The sequence below is a fragment of the Giraffa tippelskirchi genome, chromosome 5 (genome assembly GCF_054371585.1).
Source record: "Giraffa tippelskirchi isolate mGirTip1 chromosome 5, T2T-mGirTip1v1.2.pri, whole genome shotgun sequence".
In the NCBI taxonomy this organism is placed as follows: domain Eukaryota; kingdom Metazoa; phylum Chordata; class Mammalia; order Artiodactyla; family Giraffidae; genus Giraffa; species Giraffa tippelskirchi.
This window is the reverse complement of record NC_137279.1, coordinates 26,965,560-26,972,595: the sequence shown is the minus strand read 5'-3', so window position 1 is coordinate 26,972,595 and position 7,036 is coordinate 26,965,560. Positions and strand designations below refer to the sequence as shown.

The window sequence follows — 7,036 nt, the reverse complement described above, 5'->3', positions numbered from 1 at the left end:
AGGGCTCCCTCCCCAGCTTGCATCATAATGAGCCCACAGCAGCTGCTATTACTGAGGCCATCCTGGTTGTTGGCTGCATTTACACATGTAATAAACACACCTACCACCAGATCAGAAACAGGACAGGTGACAACAGAGGTGGGGACTGTGCAGATCAGACTGGGGACAGGGAACTGATAACACTGACAATCCCATAAAGCCATCTTCTCATCTGTTGTCTCCTGACTTTGCAGCTAAGTGTTAGTCGCTAAGTCGTGTCTGACTCTTTGCGATCCCATGGACCATACCCTGCCAGGCTCCTCTGTCCATGGAATTCTCTAGGCAAGAATACTGGAGTGGGTGGCCACTTCTTTCTCCAGGGGATCTTCCCAACTCATGGTTTGAACCTGCTTCTCCCACATTGCAGGCGGATTCTTTACCATCTGAGCTACCAGGGAAGCCCTAACTTTGCAGCTAGTTATTTTTTTTTAATTTATTCTTAATTGGATAATAACTGTTTTCCAATGTTGTGTTGGTTTCTGCTATACAAAAATGTGAATCAACCATAAATATACATATATCCCCTCCCTCTTGAACCTCTCTCCCACTCCCCTATCTCATCCCTCTAGATTGTCACAGAGCACTGGGCTGAGCTCCCTATATTGCAGCTAGTCTTTGGGGTGCCTTGATGAGGTGACATAACATCTGTAAAGGTCACAGTCCCACTCAGTTTCATTCTTCCTCTTCTTCTCAGCCAAACAACTGCTTTGAATCTCCCCACTCCCAGGAATTACACTGCCCCCTCCCCATTGCACCAACACCTTGCAGAGATCAAAGTAGGGGACAACACTGTGAAAGTTCATAGGCAACACATCGTTTTCTGCCCCTCTGTTTATGTGGCAGTCACACCTGTGCAGAAATCTCTTCCTTCCCAGGAAAGCAGGAAATTCCTGAGACCACACTTCAGATAGATCCCAGAGGATCTCTGTCCTGCTGTTTCAGGCCACAGGTTGCCACAGGCTTATAAATGCTGCACCACTAGCTCTGGAGTTGGGGAGGAGCGCTAATTTGTAGTCATTGCCAATTGCCTTGGTATAAATGCCCTTACCGTCAATTTCAAGCTACCCATGTGAGGCTCACATTCCTGAAAAGTTAACCCTTGACTCCCATGAGCTTGGAACAGCTGACTCCAGCACACCCTGTCTAGAAAGCCTGGTCTGAGTCGTATGCCTCCAAGTTATCTGATTTTCATTAATAGAAGGGAGAAACTGCTGCATGGAAAATAGGCCTTTTTACAAAAAAACAGAAAGAAAGAAACAAAAACCTAACGATAATGGAAGACAGGCTGATTGTCTGAACTTCAACCTCCATGCTTGCCCAATGAATGATAACAACCAAATAAACTCATAAAAAGATAACACTTTACATAAGCTCTCCAACTCGCCAACTACAATTTATAAGCATATCGCAAACCTTCTCTCACTTGCTCATAAAGTGAAGGAGATTCACCAGGGACTCCTGCTTGCAGAGGTACAGATTCTGCAAATCTGCTCCCCCTTGAAAGGCGGGGATATTTGGCAAAGCAACAGTTTGGCAAATGCAAGTACAAAACCAAGTAAATCCAGAATCCCAGACCTAGTCTTTTATATCATTCTCTCCTCTTTCTTTCCCTTCTCAAGCCTCAAAAAAGGAAAAAAAGTCTACTGAGAGCATTATGCAATCAAAAGAAGGACAATCAAACCAGATAATGCCAAGATTCTAATCTTAGAGCCCAGGGTCACACCAACATTCCTGGGCTGGATCTAAAAAGATGGGAGAATGGAGAAGGGGATTAGTCCTAACACTTTGGATTCTGGCATCCAGGGCACCAGGCAACATCTGCTTAATTGTTGTTACAGGTGAAGGGATGCTGCAGTCAGCTGCATTAGTTAAGTTAACCTTTCATCCAGCCGGCCAACCAGCCAGCAATTCATGCCAACATTCCTCTGAATAGCGCAAGGTCACCAATGACCTTCCCGCTGTTAAACCCAATGGCCAATTTTCCAGCCCACCCTTCCCATCCTTGCTTGACTTCTCTGTAGCACCTAACAGTTGATTACTCTTCTCTGACACTTTACTTCGGGACCTCAGTCTTTACTGGCTTTCTTCCTACCTCACCTGCTGCTCTCTTTCATCAGAGCTCTGTTTGTTGGCTCCTCTTTCTCTTTCTGACCTCAAAATGTTGGCAGGCCCTAGAGTTCCATCCTCAGGCCTTTCTGTGTCTATATTCACTTGTTCGGTATCCTGGCTTTAAATATCTCTATGCTGATGATTCCTACATTTATATGACCAGCCCTGACCTCTCCCTTGAATTCCAAGCTCTTGGATGCTTAACAGACACCTCAATTAACATATTCCAAACTGAACTCCTGATTTCCCTGTGTCCCGCACCGTCTAAGCTTATTCCTGCCCCCATCTTCTCCAGCTCAACAAACAGTAACGCTTTCCTTCCAGTTATTCAAGCTTTCATCCTCAGTCATCCTTGACCTCTCCTTTTTTCTCTTACCGAACATCCAACCATTAAGTCCTGTGGGCTCCAAATTTAAACTGGATCTTGATTCCCACCACTCTGTCCCACTTTGCACTGCCCCTCTGTGCTCCCTGCCACCATTGTCTCTTGCCTGGATTACTGTAACAGCTTCCTGATTTGTTGCCTGCTTCTGCTTCCCTCCCTAAGAGGCTGTTTTCAACACAACATAAACATATGTCAGATCCCGTCTCTCCTCCAAATTCAAGATTGGCTTTCTACTTTGCCTCCCTAAGATCAGTGGTTACAATAATTGTGAGGATGGTCCTGACTTCTTTGCATAGCATCTGGCCCTTTCTGTGGGCTTTTCCATTTAGGTATGCAATGACTGTTCCTTATTGTTCTTTACAGTTTACAGAGCAATTTCACATGCATGACCCCACTGACTACTCATAACTGAACTGTGCAATATGGCCACTGTTTACATGTAACTGTTTACCTTTAAATTCTTTAAAATTAAATAAAGTTAAAAAGATCAATTCTTTAGTCATTCTAGTCGTATTTCAAGTGCTAGATACCCACATGCGGCTCGCAGCCGCCATATTGGACAGTGCAGATGTAGAGCATTTTGACGATCCTAGAAAGTTCTTTTGGACAGTGCTGCTACATAATCGCCCTATGAAGTAACTTTTATTTCCCATTTTGTAGACAAAGAAACAAACCCAGAGAGGTCTGTAACTAGCACGAGACAGTGGCTACCTTGAAGTCTGGCCTTTGGGCTCCAAGTTCTTCCCAAAGCAGGACTGCTTAAGGGCCTGGTCCTCAAAGACTTGCACACGAATTCAACTTCTGACACAGGAAGTGAGGTGTTTACCTGCTGGTGATGGCCTCTTGCCATGTTGCCTGGGCAGTATCCATGGACCCTGCTTCTGGCAACAGCACCCCCATTACCCTCCACCCCTTCTTTCTCTATTCTCAATTGGTCAGCCTCAGGTGGGGTGCACCCCACTCTGATTCCAGGGGTGAGCATGGGAGACAAGTCTGGTCAATGAGAGGACTGCATTTCCTGCACTCAGCAAATAAATGAAGTCAAGAATTAATAATGCTACACAGGGTCTTCCCTGGTGGTCCAGTGGCTAAGACTCCATACTCACAGTGCGCGGGAACCAGGGATTTATCTCTGGTCAGGGAACTAGAGCCCAGATGCTGCAACTAAGACTCAGTGCAGCCAAACAAATAAACAAATAAATATTACACAAAAAAGTGCTACACAGCGTCACACACACACACACACACACACCACGCACACACACTTCTGCTTGCTTTCATGTAGGTGGCTCAGGCTCACTGCAGGTTATACCTTTGGTCCAGATTGGCATGGGGGTGAGGGGAAGATGCCCAGAAAGCATCTTCTTACTCCCCTGTTGCAGTCCTATGGATAATAAGGGGTGGCAGCCCTACTGAAATAATACTTTGTGACTGATCTCAGTGCTGTAAAACTCCAGACCAGAGCTATCTGTACAGTTCTCTCCAGTCCCCTCCCCTGCTCTAAGAGACAGTGAGTCTTTCAGGGCCCTTGCCTCAGAGGGGTTTGTGTGTGGAAGGAAACCAGGGCTTATGTGAAGGAATATCTATCCCTCCCGACTTTTGCTCCCCGGACAGGAAGCTCATGGAGGGAATTAGGCCCAGGAATGGAAAAGGTGGAGCTTCTGGGAGTGATGACATGGGACATTCTAGAAGAGAGGAGACTGGACAGTTCCTCAAGCCATGGAAGGGGAGTCTGCCAGTGTGGGGACTTGTGTCTGGTCTCTGCCAATACAGTGAGGAAGTGGCGGGACAGAAGGGAATGGCCCCGTGCAGGTATCATGTTGTAATAGTGTGTCTGGATGTCATTCCTAAAGTCACCAAAGACACATCCAGGCTCAGGCAGGAGTGCTGTCCCCCTTTAAGAGACCAAGTGGGCCTGGGCAAAGAGCAGGTCAGCTGAGACCATGGTGGATGGAAGATTCCAGGCCCCTTCCTCATTCTTCAGACATCAAATACATTCCTGGATTAATATGCGACTCCAGGCAAGTGTGCAAGAGCCCTTCCATATGGTGAGTCCTCATTTCTCATCACTCTGGTGGGGCTGGGCCTGATCAGATTCTTGCACACTTGGTTGTGGAGTAAGATTCACGTCAGTAATAATGAAAACAGCAGAACCACAGCCAGTTACTACTGTTACCCTCATGGTCAAGAGCTGACTATGTGAGAATCACTGTGCCAAATTCAAACCTCTATACTTCATCTCATTAGACATCATAGCAACCCATGCGGGAGTCGCGACAACCAGCTCCATTTTACAGGTGAGGAAACTGAGGACCACAGAAGTTAAGCCATTTGGTCAAAGTCACACAGCAAGCAAGGAGTAGAACCTCAACCCTCAGTCTGTCTTAACTCTGAAGACTGCAGCCTTTTCTTTTGAGTGTAGGGGGCTTAAGTTTCCCAGAGCCCATGGACCCCTCCCATCCCCTGCTCAAAGAATCTGCCCAGCAGAGGGCAGAGGTCAAAGTCAAGGGGATCCAAAGCCAAGATGGATTCTGGGATTTTCCAAGAGATGAGACCCTGAGTCCTCACCTTAGTGGGACAAATATCTGAAACTGTGACCCTCTCTCTCTCTTCCCCAGACACCCTGGGACAAGTGCACAGGGATGGGGGTGGGGGCTGGGTGGCTGCAGGCAGGTAGTGTCCGAGGTCAGGGGACTGGCACAGCCCAGCAGACAGCACATGGAGTGAGGCTCTTAATAACGCTGGATTTTTCCAGCAGGTTGGCTTGCTAATTAAACCTGCTTCTCACAGTCCCTGCAGAATGCAGGCACCTCACTTGAAAGCCTATAATTTGCCAACACGAAGGAGAACAGAAGTGAGTATTCAAACATTACCCCCAACCACGGCTCAGAGATATTGATTAGCAAGACACGGAGATGCAGGCCCACTTTCAACCCCTTGAACCCAATCCGAATCAATATTTCTTTCCTTGAATGGAGAGGAGGAGATTCTTTTAATATGGAGCTTGGAAACAGTGTGGGGGATGTGACATGGGCCAACCCAAAGCTGTGTTCTGCCTTACTGAAAACGCCATCCTAGGTGAAGTCATAAAAATTACAGAACGCGTCAAAAGATATTATAAAGCCCAAGCCACACATCCTAATGACTCACAAAACGACTGGTCTCCAGCAGCAGCCTGTAATTAGAGCCGCGCTGTGCCAAATATATATATTCGCAGGCCCCGTGCTGAGGTTCCATAACGAGTCCAGAGTTGGGCCCCTGAATTGTGCTCACGCAGGGAAGGCCACGAAAGGTTGCCAGCTCACCCCGAGTGGTGAGAAAAAACATCAGAGGCTGGAAAAGCTGGGGACTGGCCAAAACGCAAGTGGAGGGTTAAAGAAACAAATGGGAAGGGTCAAAACAGGCAGGAATTGGGTAGATGTGGGAGGGGATGATGGAAGCTGGACTACGAAAATGATGCTTTGATCCCCAGCTGGAACAGGAGGCAGCTGCTGAGCATCATCAAGATGGGCGTTCCCATTTCCCAGAACATCCCAGGATGCTCACAGGGACTGGTGCAGGGAAGCCTGGCTTCCTGTTTGGAAATTCATTGACCCCAACAATACTACTGCGTCAAGGTGGAGTGGGGTAATGGAAGAACAACAGAGACAAACTAAGCAGACTAGATAACCTCTAATTCAAATTTCACTCCTTGGCCCCCCATTTCTGGAAGGACGGGCAAAGGCGAGGGTGGCAACAGAGGAGCCCACTGGATCCCCCAAACTCAAGGCCTGTCTGTCTGCATGATATTGATCTATGTGACCCCAGGCTGCCCAGCTGAGAAGTGGCCGTGGCTAGGGATTCGCTTCCAGCAGTAGTGTCCGCCAGCAAGTGGCCTCTGGGGTTGGTAACCCCGGGCTCAAATCACAGGTCTGTTCTTTGTGGCCTTGGGAGAGGGGTTTCACCTCTCTGATCCTCAGTTTTTTTATCTATACAATAGCCCCATTCCAGGGAAGGTGTTACAGTAGTGTCTGGCACTCAGTACGTGCCCAAAACACGTAGCAAGAGTTACAGATCCGTCTCCGTTTACGATGAACTTTCATCCGGAAAAACCTATCATAAGTTGAAAATATCCTAAGTCGAAAATGCATTTAACACACCTAACCGATGGAACATCATTGCTTAGCCTTGCCTACCTTAAATGTGTTCAGAAAACTTACATTTGTCTACAGGGGTGATATCATCTATACAAAGACTACTTTGCAATAACGTGTTGAATATCTCATGTAATTTACAGAATACTGTACTGAAAAATACAATAGTTTTCTGGGTGCAGAGTGGTTGTAAGTGTATGAACTGTTTATCCTGGTGATTGCATGGCTAGCTGGGAGTGTTGGCTCTCTGCCCAGCATCACAAGCAAGTGTTAAATGGCATATCGCTAGCCTAGGAAAAGATCCAAATTCAAATTCTTCCTTTTTTTGGTTAAGCCATGCTAGTATGCAGGATCTTAGTTCTCCAACAAG

The 7,036-nt window shown here is 47.0% G+C and overlaps 1 protein-coding gene across 1 annotated transcript in view; it reads right to left on the bottom strand.

The window, feature by feature from the left end:
- KAZN (kazrin, periplakin interacting protein) overlaps positions 1 to 7,036 on the bottom strand; it is a 1,354,882-nt gene that overhangs the window by 223,425 nt on the left and 1,124,421 nt on the right. The window lies entirely within an intron of this gene.